At 45.2% G+C, this 13,085-nt stretch overlaps 11 non-coding genes across 11 annotated transcripts; 8 read left to right on the plus strand and 3 right to left on the minus strand.

Annotated features, from left to right (window-relative positions):
• Window positions 1–230: 230 nt before the first annotated feature.
• LOC148974567 (U5 spliceosomal RNA) lies at window positions 231–346 on the plus strand. Its single transcript, XR_016146319.1, has one exon. It is a non-coding gene; the product is annotated as a U5 spliceosomal RNA (small nuclear RNA).
• Window positions 347–811: 465 nt separating this feature from the next.
• Window positions 812–883, minus strand: trnad-guc (transfer RNA aspartic acid (anticodon GUC)). The gene has a single exon. It is a non-coding gene; the product is annotated as a tRNA-Asp (tRNA).
• A 480-nt stretch (window positions 884–1,363) lies between these two features.
• LOC148974569 (U5 spliceosomal RNA) lies at window positions 1,364–1,479 on the plus strand. The gene has a single exon (XR_016146320.1). It is a non-coding gene; the product is annotated as a U5 spliceosomal RNA (small nuclear RNA).
• Window positions 1,480–3,356: 1,877 nt separating this feature from the next.
• LOC148974570 (U5 spliceosomal RNA) lies at window positions 3,357–3,472 on the plus strand. The gene has a single exon (XR_016146321.1). It is a non-coding gene; the product is annotated as a U5 spliceosomal RNA (small nuclear RNA).
• A 1,407-nt stretch (window positions 3,473–4,879) lies between these two features.
• Window positions 4,880–4,996, plus strand: LOC148974571 (U5 spliceosomal RNA). The gene has a single exon (XR_016146315.1). It is a non-coding gene; the product is annotated as a U5 spliceosomal RNA (small nuclear RNA).
• A 1,860-nt stretch (window positions 4,997–6,856) lies between these two features.
• LOC148974572 (U5 spliceosomal RNA) lies at window positions 6,857–6,972 on the plus strand. The gene has a single exon (XR_016146322.1). It is a non-coding gene; the product is annotated as a U5 spliceosomal RNA (small nuclear RNA).
• Window positions 6,973–7,437: 465 nt separating this feature from the next.
• On the minus strand, window positions 7,438–7,509 carry trnad-guc (transfer RNA aspartic acid (anticodon GUC)). Its single transcript has one exon. It is a non-coding gene; the product is annotated as a tRNA-Asp (tRNA).
• Window positions 7,510–7,989: 480 nt separating this feature from the next.
• On the plus strand, window positions 7,990–8,105 carry LOC148974574 (U5 spliceosomal RNA). Its single transcript, XR_016146323.1, has one exon. It is a non-coding gene; the product is annotated as a U5 spliceosomal RNA (small nuclear RNA).
• A 1,860-nt stretch (window positions 8,106–9,965) lies between these two features.
• Window positions 9,966–10,081, plus strand: LOC148974575 (U5 spliceosomal RNA). Its single transcript, XR_016146324.1, has one exon. It is a non-coding gene; the product is annotated as a U5 spliceosomal RNA (small nuclear RNA).
• Window positions 10,082–10,546: 465 nt separating this feature from the next.
• On the minus strand, window positions 10,547–10,618 carry trnad-guc (transfer RNA aspartic acid (anticodon GUC)). Its single transcript has one exon. It is a non-coding gene; the product is annotated as a tRNA-Asp (tRNA).
• A 480-nt stretch (window positions 10,619–11,098) lies between these two features.
• LOC148974577 (U5 spliceosomal RNA) lies at window positions 11,099–11,214 on the plus strand. The gene has a single exon (XR_016146325.1). It is a non-coding gene; the product is annotated as a U5 spliceosomal RNA (small nuclear RNA).
• Window positions 11,215–13,085: the final 1,871 nt, after the last annotated feature.

Raw genomic sequence — 13,085 nt, forward strand, 5'->3', positions numbered from 1 at the left:
TCCACGTACTACTGGATTCAGGGACATCCTCTTAGACAGGGTTTGCCGGTCATCTGGTGATGGGGCAGATTCTTATTACATTTGCTCCATCCTCTAATGGAAATGGCTATATTATTGTTTTTAACAAAAAAAGACAAAAAGCTGGGTGGGAGGAGCCTGCACCAGACATTACCCTTGCTGAGCATGGTGGCATGTGTGTGATAGCACATTGTCCCAACGTCTCATGGTTACAGCTCGAGTTTCTCTTCATTCACGCATAAATCTTTCGCCTTTTACTAAAGATTTCCGTGGAGGGGAACGTTTGCGAGTTATTGGTATTTTTGGATGCTCTGCTCACAGCAGAGCTAAACGCCTTTGTTCAAAAACAGAAGACTTTTTGTTTGGAGCTGGGTGGTGGTCAAACCATTGCCACTTTCCCAGTTCACAACTTCAAATCTTGGGTCAGCAGAATGATTGTAAGGTTTACCAATCACAAAAGGGTAGTGTTGGGAGAAACAAAGCTTTTCAAAGCTTTCAACTGATTGCTTTGCAAATTGATTAACTGTTTCAACGCATTTGGAAGACCACACTGGTGAACCCTGCTGGTCAGATTGGAAACGCAACACTGGAAATGCCACACAAACTCAGGTCAAACATGCATAAACCAACCTTTTACAAACCAATGCAAATGCTATCTTGAAAGTAAAACCTTTCAAATAGAATTAGCTTACCACCCTCAGGTGAGTCTTGAACGGCGGGTTTGGCTTTATCAGCAGTCTCCACAGCAGAGCATGAGCTCATACAAGGTGTTTGTCCGTGGTAAAGAAGAAGCCTCCCCGTCGGGGAATCGAACCCCGGTCTTCCGCGTGACAGGCGGAGATACTGTCCACTATACTAACGAGGACCGGTCGTCACAGCAGTGTCCCTGAGCGGTACGGCATTGTATGCTCAGCCGTTGAGGAGTCAATTAAGACTGGACATGCTTTATGGGAGTTATTGTTATTTAAGCCTTTCATTTTGGCCAAGGGGGGCAGGAAGAGGAGCTCTCCCTCTCCTGTGGAGGAATCCACCTGCAATCCAAGGAGATGAAGGGTTTGTTCATTTAGCCTCCAGAAAGTTCCTAAAAACCTCATGAGAATTCTAGACACTGGTCTTCCACGTACTACTGAATTCAGGGACATCCTCTTAGACAGGGTTTGCCGGTCATCTGGTGATGGGGCAGATTCTTATTACATTTGCTCCATCCTCTAATGGAAATGGCTATATTATTGTTTTTAACAAAAAAAGACAAAAAGCTGGGTGGGAGGAGCCTGCACCAGACATTACCCTTGCTGAGCATGGTGGCATGTGTGTGATAGCACATTGTCCCAACGTCTCATGGTTACAGCTCGAGTTTCTCTTCATTCACGCATAAATCTTTCGCCTTTTACTAAAGATTTCCGTGGAGGGGAACGTTTGCGAGTTATTGGTATTTTTGGATGCTCTGCTCACAGCAGAGCTAAATGCCTTTGTTCAAAAACAGAAGACTTTTTGTTTGGAGCTGGGTGGTGGTCAAACCATTGCCACTTTCCCAGTTCACAACTTCAAATCTTGGGTCAGCAGCATGATTGTAAGGTTTACCAATCACAAAAGGGTAGTGTTGGGAGAAACAAAGCTTTTCAAAGCTTTCAACTGATTGCTTTGCAAATTGATTAACTGTTTCAACGCATTCGGAAGGCCACACTGGTGACCCCTGCTGGTCAGATTGGAAATGCAACACTGGAAATGCCACACAAACTTAGGTCAAACATGCATAAACCAACCTTTTACAAACCAATGCAAATGCTATCTTGAAAGTAAAACCTTTCAAATAGAATTAGCTTACCACCCTCAGGTGAGTCTTGAACGGCAGGGTTGGCTTTATCAGCAGGTTTCACGGCAGAGCATGAGCTCATACAAGGTGTTTGTCCGTGGTAAAGAAGAAGCATTCCTGTGGAGGAATCCACCTGCAATCCAAGGAGATGAAGGGTTTGTTCATTTAGCCTCCAGAAAGTTCTTAAAAATCTCATGCGAATTCCAGACACTGGTCTTCCACGTACTACTGGATTCAGGGACATCCTCTTAGACAGGGTTTGCAGGTCATCTGGTGATGGGGCAGATTCTTATTACATTTGCTCCATCCTCTAATGTTTCAACGCATTCGGATGGCCACACTGGTGAACCCTGCTGGTCAGATTGGAAATGCAACAGTGGAAATGCCACACAAACTTAGGTCAAACATGCATAAACCAACCTTTTACAAACCAATGCAAATGCTATCTTGAAAGTAAAACCTTTCAAATAGAATTAGCTTACCACCCTCAGGTGAGTCTTGAACGGCAGGGTTGGCTTTATCAGCAGTTTCCACGGCAGAGCATGAGCTCATACAAGGTGTTTGTCCGTGGTAAAGAAGAAGCCTTCCTGTGGAGGAATCTACCTGCAATCCAAGGAGATGAAGGGTTTGTTCATTTAGCCTCCAGAAAGTTCCTAAAAATCTCATGCGAATTCTAGACACTGGTCTTCCACGTACTACTGGATTCAGGGACATGCTCTTAGACAGGGTTTGCCAGTCATCTGGTGATGGGGCAGATTCTTATTACATTTGCTCCATCCTCTAATGTTTCAACGCATTCGGATGGCCACACTGGTGAACCCTGCTGGTCAGATTGGAAATGCAATAGTGGAAATGCCACACAAACTTAGGTCAAACATGCATAAACCAAACTTTTACAAACCAATGCAAATGCTATCTTGAAAGTAAAACCTTTCAAATAGAATTAGCTTACCACCCTCAGGTGAGTCTTGAACGGCAGGGTTGGCATTATCAGCAGTTTCCACGGCAGAGCACGAGCTCATACAAGGTGTTTGTCCGTGGTAAAGAAGAAGCCTCCCCGTCGGGGAATCGACGTCGGGGAATCGAACCCCGGTCGTCCGCGTGACAGGCGGAGATACTGTCCACTATACTAACGAGGACCGGTCGTCAAAGCAGTGTCCCTGAGCGGTACGGCATTGTATGCCTCTCCCTCTCCTGTGGAGGAACCCACCTGCAATCCAAGGAGATGAAGGGTTTGTTCATTTAGCCTCCAGAAAGTTCCATTAAAATATCAAGCGAATTCTAGACACTGGTCTTCCACGTACTACTGGATTCAGGGACATCCTCTTAGACAGGGTTTGCCGGTCATCTGGTGATGGGGCAGATTCTTATTACATTTGCTCCATCCTCTAATGGAAATGGCTATATTATTGTTTTTAACGAAAAAAGACAAAAAGCTGGGTGGGAGGAGCCTGCACCAGACATTACCCTTGCTGAGCATGGTGGCATGTGTGTGATAGCACATTGTCCCAACGTCTCATGGTTACAGCTCGAGTTTCTCTTCATTCACGCATAAATCTTTCGCCTTTTACTAAAGATTTCCGTGGAGGGGAACGTTTGCGAGTTATTGGTATTTTTGGATGCTCTGCTCACAGCAGAGCTAAATGCCTTTGTTCAAAAACAGAAGACTTTTTGTTTGGAGCTGGGTGGTGGTCAAACCATTGCCACTTTCCCAGTTCACAACTTCAAATCTTGGGTCAGCAGAATGATTGTAAGGTTTACCAATCACAAAAGGGTAGTGTTGGGAGAAACAAAGCTTTTCAAAGCTTTCAACTGATTGCTTTGCAAATTGATTAACTGTTTCAACGCATTCGGAAGGCCACACTGGTGACCCCTGCTGGTCAGATTGGAAATGCAACACTGGAAATGCCACACAAACTCAGGTCAAACATGCATAAACCAACCTTTTACAAACCAATGCAAATGCTATCTTGAAAGTAAAACCTTTCAAATAGAATTAGCTTACCACCCTCAGGTGAGTCTTGAACGGCAGGGTTGGCTTTATCAGCAGTTTCCACGGCAGAGCATGAGCTCATACAAGGTGTTTGTCCGTGGTAAAGAAGAAGCATTCCTGTGGAGGAATCTACCTGCAATCGAAGGAGATGAAGGGTTTGTTCATTTAGCCTCCAGAAAGTTCTTAAAAATCTCATGCGAATTCCAGACACTGGTCTTCCACGTACTACTGGATTCAGGGACATCCTCTTAGACAGGGTTTGCAGGTCATCTGGTGATGGGGCAGATTCTTATTACATTTGCTCCATCCTCTAATGTTTCAACGCATTCGGATGGCCACACTGGTGAACCCTGCTGGTCAGATTGGAAATGCAACAGTGGAAATGCCACACAAACTTAGGTCAAACATGCATAAACCAAACTTTTACAAACCAATGCAAATGCTATCTTGAAAGTAAAACCTTTCAAATAGAATTAGCTTACCACCCTCAGGTGAGTCATGAACGGCAGGGTTGGCTTCATCAGCAGTTTCCACGGCAGAGCACGAGCTCATACAAGGTGTTTGTCCGTGGTAAAGAAGAAGCCTCCCCGTCGGGGAATCGACGTCGGGGAATCGAACCCCGGTCGTCCGCGTGACAGGCGGAGATACTGTCCACTATACTAACGAGGACCGGTCGTCAAAGCAGTGTCCCTGAGCGGTACGGCATTGTATGCCTCTCCCTCTCCTGTGGAGGAACCCACCTGCAATCCAAGGAGATGAAGGGTTTGTTCATTTAGCCTCCAGAAAGTTCCATTAAAATATCAAGCGAATTCTAGACACTGGTCTTCCACGTACTACTGGATTCAGGGACATCCTCTTAGACAGGGTTTGCCGGTCATCTGGTGATGGGGCAGATTCTTATTACATTTGCTCCATCCTCTAATGGAAATGGCTATATTATTGTTTTTAACAAAAAAAGACAAAAAGCTGGGTGGGAGGAGCCTGCACCAGACATTACCCTTGCTGAGCATGGTGGCATGAGTGTGATAGCACATTGTCCCAACGTCTCATGGTTACAGCTCGAGTTTCTCTTCATTCACGCATAAATCTTTCGCCTTTTACTAAAGATTTCCGTGGAGGGGAACGTTTGAGAGTTATTGTTTTTTTTTGGATGCTCTGCTCACAGCAGAGCTAAATGCCTTTGTTCAAAAACAGAAGACTTTTTGTTTGGAGCTGGGTGGTGGTCAAACCATTGCCACTTTCCCAGTTCACAACTTCAAATCTTGGGTCAGCAGAATGATTGTAAGGTTTACCAATCACAAAAGGGTAGTGTTGGGAGAAATAAAGCTTTTCAAAGCTTTCAACTGATTGCTTTGCAAATTGATTAACTGTTTCAACGCATTCGGAAGGCCACACTGGTGACCCCTGCTGGTCAGATTGGAAATGCAACACTGGAAATGCCACACAAACTTAGGTCAAACATGCATAAACCAACCTTTTACAAACCAATGCAAATGCTATCTTGAAAGTAAAACCTTTCAAATAGAATTAGCTTACCACCCTCAGGTGAGTCTTGAACGGCAGGGTTGGCTTTATCAGCAGTTTCCACGGCAGAGCATGGGCTCATACAAGGTGTTTGTCCGTGGTAAAGAAGAAGCATTCCTGTGGAGGAATCTACCTGCAATCCAAGGAGATGAAGGGTTTGTTCATTTAGCCTCCAGAAAGTTCTTAAAAATCTCATGCGAATTCCAGACACTGGTCTTCCACGTACTACTGGATTCAGGGACATCCTCTTAGACAGGGTTTGCAGGTCATCTGGTGATGGGGCAGATTCTTATTACATTTGCTCCATCCTCTAATGTTTCAACGCATTCGGATGGCCACACTGGTGAACCCTGCTGGTCAGATTGGAAATGCAACAGTGGAAATGCCACACAAACTTAGGTCAAACATGCATAAACCAACCTTTTACAAACCAATGCAAATGCTATCTTGAAAGTAAAACCTTTCAAATAGAATTAGCTTACCACCCTCAGGTGAGTCTTGAACGGCAGGGTTGGCTTTATCAGCAGTTTCCACGGCAGAGCATGAGCTCATACAAGGTGTTTGTCCATGGTAAAGAAGAAGCCTTCCTGTGGAGGAATCTACCTGCAATCCAAGGAGATGAAGGGTTTGTTCATTTAGCCTCCAGAAAGTTCCTAAAAATCTCATGCGAATTCCAGACACTGGTCTTCCACGTACTACTGGATTCAGGGACATCCTCTTAGACAGGGTTTGCCAGTCATCTGGTGATGGGGCAGATTCTTATTACATTTGCTCCATCCTCTAATGTTTCAACGCATTCGGATGGCCACACTGGTGAACCCTGCTGGTCAGATTGGAAATGCAATAGTGGAAATGCCACACAAACTTAGGTCAAACATGCATAAACCAAACTTTTACAAACCAATGCAAATGCTATCTTGAAAGTAAAACCTTTCAAATAGAATTAGCTTACCACCCTCAGGTGAGTCTTGAACGGCAGGGTTGGCTTTATCAGCAGTTTCCACGGCAGAGCACGAGCTCATACAAGGTGTTTGTCCGTGGTAAAGAAGAAGCCTCCCCGTCGGGGAATCGAACCCCGGTCGTCCGCGTGACAGGCAGATACTGTCCACTATACTAACGAGGACCGGTCGTCAAAGCAGTGTCCCTGAGCGGTACGGCATTGTATGCCTCTCCCTCTCCTGTGGAGGAACCCACCTGCAATCCAAGGAGATGAAGGGTTTGTTCATTTAGCCTCCAGAAAGTTCCTAAAAACCTCATGAGAATTCTAGACACTGGTCTTCCACGTACTACTGGATTCAGGGACATCCTCTTAGACAGGGTTTGCCGGTCATCTGGTGATGGGGCAGATTCTTATTACATTTGCTCCATCCTCTAATGGAAATGGCTATATTATTGTTTTTAACAAAAAAAGACAAAAAGCTGGGTGGGAGGAGCCTGCACCAGACATTACCCTTGCTGAGCATGGTGGCATGTGTGTGATAGCACATTGTCCCAACGTCTCATGGTTACAGCTCGAGTTTCTCTTCATTCACGCATAAATCTTTCGCCTTTTACTAAAGATTTCCGTGGAGGGGAACGTTTGCGAGTTATTGGTATTTTTGGATGCTCTGCTCACAGCAGAGCTAAACGCCTTTGTTCAAAAACAGAAGACTTTTTGTTTGGAGCTGGGTGGTGGTCAAACCATTGCCACTTTCCCAGTTCACAACTTCAAATCTTGGGTCAGCAGAATGATTGTAAGGTTTACCAATCACAAAAGGGTAGTGTTGGGAGAAACAAAGCTTTTCAAAGCTTTCAACTGATTGCTTTGCAAATTGATTAACTGTTTCAACGCATTTGGAAGACCACACTGGTGAACCCTGCTGGTCAGATTGGAAACGCAACACTGGAAATGCCACACAAACTCAGGTCAAACATGCATAAACCAACCTTTTACAAACCAATGCAAATGCTATCTTGAAAGTAAAACCTTTCAAATAGAATTAGCTTACCACCCTCAGGTGAGTCTTGAACGGCGGGTTTGGCTTTATCAGCAGTCTCCACAGCAGAGCATGAGCTCATACAAGGTGTTTGTCCGTGGTAAAGAAGAAGCCTCCCCGTCGGGGAATCGAACCCCGGTCTTCCGCGTGACAGGCGGAGATACTGTCCACTATACTAACGAGGACCGGTCGTCACAGCAGTGTCCCTGAGCGGTACGGCATTGTATGCTCAGCCGTTGAGGAGTCAATTAAGACTGGACATGCTTTATGGGAGTTATTGTTATTTAAGCCTTTCATTTTGGCCAAGGGGGGCAGGAAGAGGAGCTCTCCCTCTCCTGTGGAGGAATCCACCTGCAATCCAAGGAGATGAAGGGTTTGTTCATTTAGCCTCCAGAAAGTTCCTAAAAACCTCATGAGAATTCTAGACACTGGTCTTCCACGTACTACTGAATTCAGGGACATCCTCTTAGACAGGGTTTGCCGGTCATCTGGTGATGGGGCAGATTCTTATTACATTTGCTCCATCCTCTAATGGAAATGGCTATATTATTGTTTTTAACAAAAAAAGACAAAAAGCTGGGTGGGAGGAGCCTGCACCAGACATTACCCTTGCTGAGCATGGTGGCATGTGTGTGATAGCACATTGTCCCAACGTCTCATGGTTACAGCTCGAGTTTCTCTTCATTCACGCATAAATCTTTCGCCTTTTACTAAAGATTTCCGTGGAGGGGAACGTTTGCGAGTTATTGGTATTTTTGGATGCTCTGCTCACAGCAGAGCTAAATGCCTTTGTTCAAAAACAGAAGACGTTTTGTTTGGAGCTGGGTGGTGGTCAAACCATTGCCACTTTCCCAGTTCACAACTTCAAATCTTGGGTCAGCAGCATGATTGTAAGGTTTACCAATCACAAAAGGGTAGTGTTGGGAGAAACAAAGCTTTTCAAAGCTTTCAACTGATTGCTTTGCAAATTGATTAACTGTTTCAACGCATTCGGAAGGCCACACTGGTGACCCCTGCTGGTCAGATTGGAAATGCAACACTGGAAATGCCACACAAACTTAGGTCAAACATGCATAAACCAACCTTTTACAAACCAATGCAAATGCTATCTTGAAAGTAAAACCTTTCAAATAGAATTAGCTTACCACCCTCAGGTGAGTCTTGAACGGCAGGGTTGGCTTTATCAGCAGTTTCCACGGCAGAGCATGAGCTCATACAAGGTGTTTGTCCGTGGTAAAGAAGAAGCATTCCTGTGGAGGAATCCACCTGCAATCCAAGGAGATGAAGGGTTTGTTCATTTAGCCTCCAGAAAGTTCTTAAAAATCTCATGCGAATTCCAGACACTGGTCTTCCACGTACTACTGGATTCAGGGACATCCTCTTAGACAGGGTTTGCAGGTCATCTGGTGATGGGGCAGATTCTTATTACATTTGCTCCATCCTCTAATGTTTCAACGCATTCGGATGGCCACACTGGTGAACCCTGCTGGTCAGATTGGAAATGCAACAGTGGAAATGCCACACAAACTTAGGTCAAACATGCATAAACCAACCTTTTACAAACCAATGCAAATGCTATCTTGAAAGTAAAACCTTTCAAATAGAATTAGCTTACCACCCTCAGGTGAGTCTTGAACGGCAGGGTTGGCTTTATCAGCAGTTTCCACGGCAGAGCATGAGCTCATACAAGGTGTTTGTCCGTGGTAAAGAAGAAGCCTTCCTGTGGAGGAATCTACCTGCAATCCAAGGAGATGAAGGGTTTGTTCATTTAGCCTCCAGAAAGTTCCTAAAAATCTCATGCGAATTCCAGACACTGGTCTTCCACGTACTACTGGATTCAGGGACATCCTCTTAGACAGGGTTTGCCAGTCATCTGGTGATGGGGCAGATTCTTATTACATTTGCTCCATCCTCTAATGTTTCAACGCATTCGGATGGCCACACTGGTGAACCCTGCTGGTCAGATTGGAAATGCAATAGTGGAAATGCCACACAAACTTAGGTCAAACATGCATAAACCAAACTTTTACAAACCAATGCAAATGCTATCTTGAAAGTAAAACCTTTCAAATAGAATTAGCTTACCACCCTCAGGTGAGTCTTGAACGGCAGGGTTGGCTTTATCAGCAGTTTCCACGGCAGAGCACGAGCTCATACAAGGTGTTTGTCCGTGGTAAAGAAGAAGCCTCCCCGTCGGGGAATCGAACCCCGGTCGTCCGCGTGACAGGCAGATACTGTCCACTATACTAACGAGGACCGGTCGTCAAAGCAGTGTCCCTGAGCGGTACGGCATTGTATGCCTCTCCCTCTCCTGTGGAGGAACCCACCTGCAATCCAAGGAGATGAAGGGTTTGTTCATTTAGCCTCCAGAAAGTTCCTAAAAACCTCATGAGAATTCTAGACACTGGTCTTCCACGTACTACTGGATTCAGGGACATCCTCTTAGACAGGGTTTGCCGGTCATCTGGTGATGGGGCAGATTCTTATTACATTTGCTCCATCCTCTAATGGAAATGGCTATATTATTGTTTTTAACAAAAAAAGACAAAAAGCTGGGTGGGAGGAGCCTGCACCAGACATTACCCTTGCTGAGCATGGTGGCATGTGTGTGATAGCACATTGTCCCAACGTCTCATGGTTACAGCTCGAGTTTCTCTTCATTCACGCATAAATCTTTCGCCTTTTACTAAAGATTTCCGTGGAGGGGAACGTTTGCGAGTTATTGGTATTTTTGGATGCTCTGCTCACAGCAGAGCTAAACGCCTTTGTTCAAAAACAGAAGACTTTTTGTTTGGAGCTGGGTGGTGGTCAAACCATTGCCACTTTCCCAGTTCACAACTTCAAATCTTGGGTCAGCAGAATGATTGTAAGGTTTACCAATCACAAAAGGGTAGTGTTGGGAGAAACAAAGCTTTTCAAAGCTTTCAACTGATTGCTTTGCAAATTGATTAACTGTTTCAACGCATTTGGAAGACCACACTGGTGAACCCTGCTGGTCAGATTGGAAACGCAACACTGGAAATGCCACACAAACTCAGGTCAAACATGCATAAACCAACCTTTTACAAACCAATGCAAATGCTATCTTGAAAGTAAAACCTTTCAAATAGAATTAGCTTACCACCCTCAGGTGAGTCTTGAACGGCGGGTTTGGCTTTATCAGCAGTCTCCACAGCAGAGCATGAGCTCATACAAGGTGTTTGTCCGTGGTAAAGAAGAAGCCTCCCCGTCGGGGAATCGAACCCCGGTCTTCCGCGTGACAGGCGGAGATACTGTCCACTATACTAACGAGGACCGGTCGTCACAGCAGTGTCCCTGAGCGGTACGGCATTGTATGCTCAGCCGTTGAGGAGTCAATTAAGACTGGACATGCTTTATGGGAGTTATTGTTATTTAAGCCTTTCATTTTGGCCAAGGGGGGCAGGAAGAGGAGCTCTCCCTCTCCTGTGGAGGAATCCACCTGCAATCCAAGGAGATGAAGGGTTTGTTCATTTAGCCTCCAGAAAGTTCCTAAAAACCTCATGAGAATTCTAGACACTGGTCTTCCACGTACTACTGAATTCAGGGACATCCTCTTAGACAGGGTTTGCCGGTCATCTGGTGATGGGGCAGATTCTTATTACATTTGCTCCATCCTCTAATGGAAATGGCTATATTATTGTTTTTAACAAAAAAAGACAAAAAGCTGGGTGGGAGGAGCCTGCACCAGACATTACCCTTGCTGAGCATGGTGGCATGTGTGTGATAGCACATTGTCCCAACGTCTCATGGTTACAGCTCGAGTTTCTCTTCATTCACGCATAAATCTTTCGCCTTTTACTAAAGATTTCCGTGGAGGGGAACGTTTGCGAGTTATTGGTATTTTTGGATGCTCTGCTCACAGCAGAGCTAAATGCCTTTGTTCAAAAACAGAAGACGTTTTGTTTGGAGCTGGGTGGTGGTCAAACCATTGCCACTTTCCCAGTTCACAACTTCAAATCTTGGGTCAGCAGCATGATTGTAAGGTTTACCAATCACAAAAGGGTAGTGTTGGGAGAAACAAAGCTTTTCAAAGCTTTCAACTGATTGCTTTGCAAATTGATTAACTGTTTCAACGCATTCGGAAGGCCACACTGGTGACCCCTGCTGGTCAGATTGGAAATGCAACACTGGAAATGCCACACAAACTTAGGTCAAACATGCATAAACCAACCTTTTACAAACCAATGCAAATGCTATCTTGAAAGTAAAACCTTTCAAATAGAATTAGCTTACCACCCTCAGGTGAGTCTTGAACGGCAGGGTTGGCTTTATCAGCAGTTTCCACGGCAGAGCATGAGCTCATACAAGGTGTTTGTCCGTGGTAAAGAAGAAGCATTCCTGTGGAGGAATCCACCTGCAATCCAAGGAGATGAAGGGTTTGTTCATTTAGCCTCCAGAAAGTTCTTAAAAATCTCATGCGAATTCCAGACACTGGTCTTCCACGTACTACTGGATTCAGGGACATCCTCTTAGACAGGGTTTGCAGGTCATCTGGTGATGGGGCAGATTCTTATTACATTTGCTCCATCCTCTAATGTTTCAACGCATTCGGATGGCCACACTGGTGAACCCTGCTGGTCAGATTGGAAATGCAACAGTGGAAATGCCACACAAACTTAGGTCAAACATGCATAAACCAACCTTTTACAAACCAATGCAAATGCTATCTTGAAAGTAAAACCTTTCAAATAGAATTAGCTTACCACCCTCAGGTGAGTCTTGAACGGCAGGGTTGGCTTTATCAGCAGTTTCCACGGCAGAGCATGAGCTCATACAAGGTGTTTGTCCGTGGTAAAGAAGAAGCCTTCCTGTGGAGGAATCTACCTGCAATCCAAGGAGATGAAGGGTTTGTTCATTTAGCCTCCAGAAAGTTCCTAAAAATCTCATGCGAATTCTAGACACTGGTCTTCCACGTACTACTGGATTCAGGGACATGCTCTTAGACAGGGTTTGCCAGTCATCTGGTGATGGGGCAGATTCTTATTACATTTGCTCCATCCTCTAATGTTTCAACGCATTCGGATGGCCACACTGGTGAACCCTGCTGGTCAGATTGGAAATGCAATAGTGGAAATGCCACACAAACTTAGGTCAAACATGCATAAACCAAACTTTTACAAACCAATGCAAATGCTATCTTGAAAGTAAAACCTTTCAAATAGAATTAGCTTACCACCCTCAGGTGAGTCTTGAACGGCAGGGTTGGCATTATCAGCAGTTTCCACGGCAGAGCACGAGCTCATACAAGGTGTTTGTCCGTGGTAAAGAAGAAGCCTCCCCGTCGGGGAATCGACGTCGGGGAATCGAACCCCGGTCGTCCGCGTGACAGGCGGAGATACTGTCCACTATACTAACGAGGACCGGTCGTCAAAGCAGTGTCCCTGAGCGGTACGGCATTGTATGCCTCTCCCTCTCCTGTGGAGGAACCCACCTGCAATCCAAGGAGATGAAGGGTTTGTTCATTTAGCCTCCAGAAAGTTCCATTAAAATATCAAGCGAATTCTAGACACTGGTCTTCCACGTACTACTGGATTCAGGGACATCCTCTTAGACAGGGTTTGCCGGTCATCTGGTGATGGGGCAGATTCTTATTACATTTGCTCCATCCTCTAATGGAAATGGCTATATTATTGTTTTTAACGAAAAAAGACAAAAAGCTGGGTGGGAGGAGCCTGCACCAGACATTACCCTTGCTGAGCATGGTGGCATGTGTGTGATAGCACATTGTCCCAACGTCTCA

The sequence above is a fragment of the Pimephales promelas genome, chromosome 13 (assembly GCF_988280905.1).
Source record: "Pimephales promelas chromosome 13, fPimPro1.hap1.1, whole genome shotgun sequence".
Lineage (NCBI taxonomy): Eukaryota > Metazoa > Chordata > Actinopteri > Cypriniformes > Leuciscidae > Pimephales > Pimephales promelas.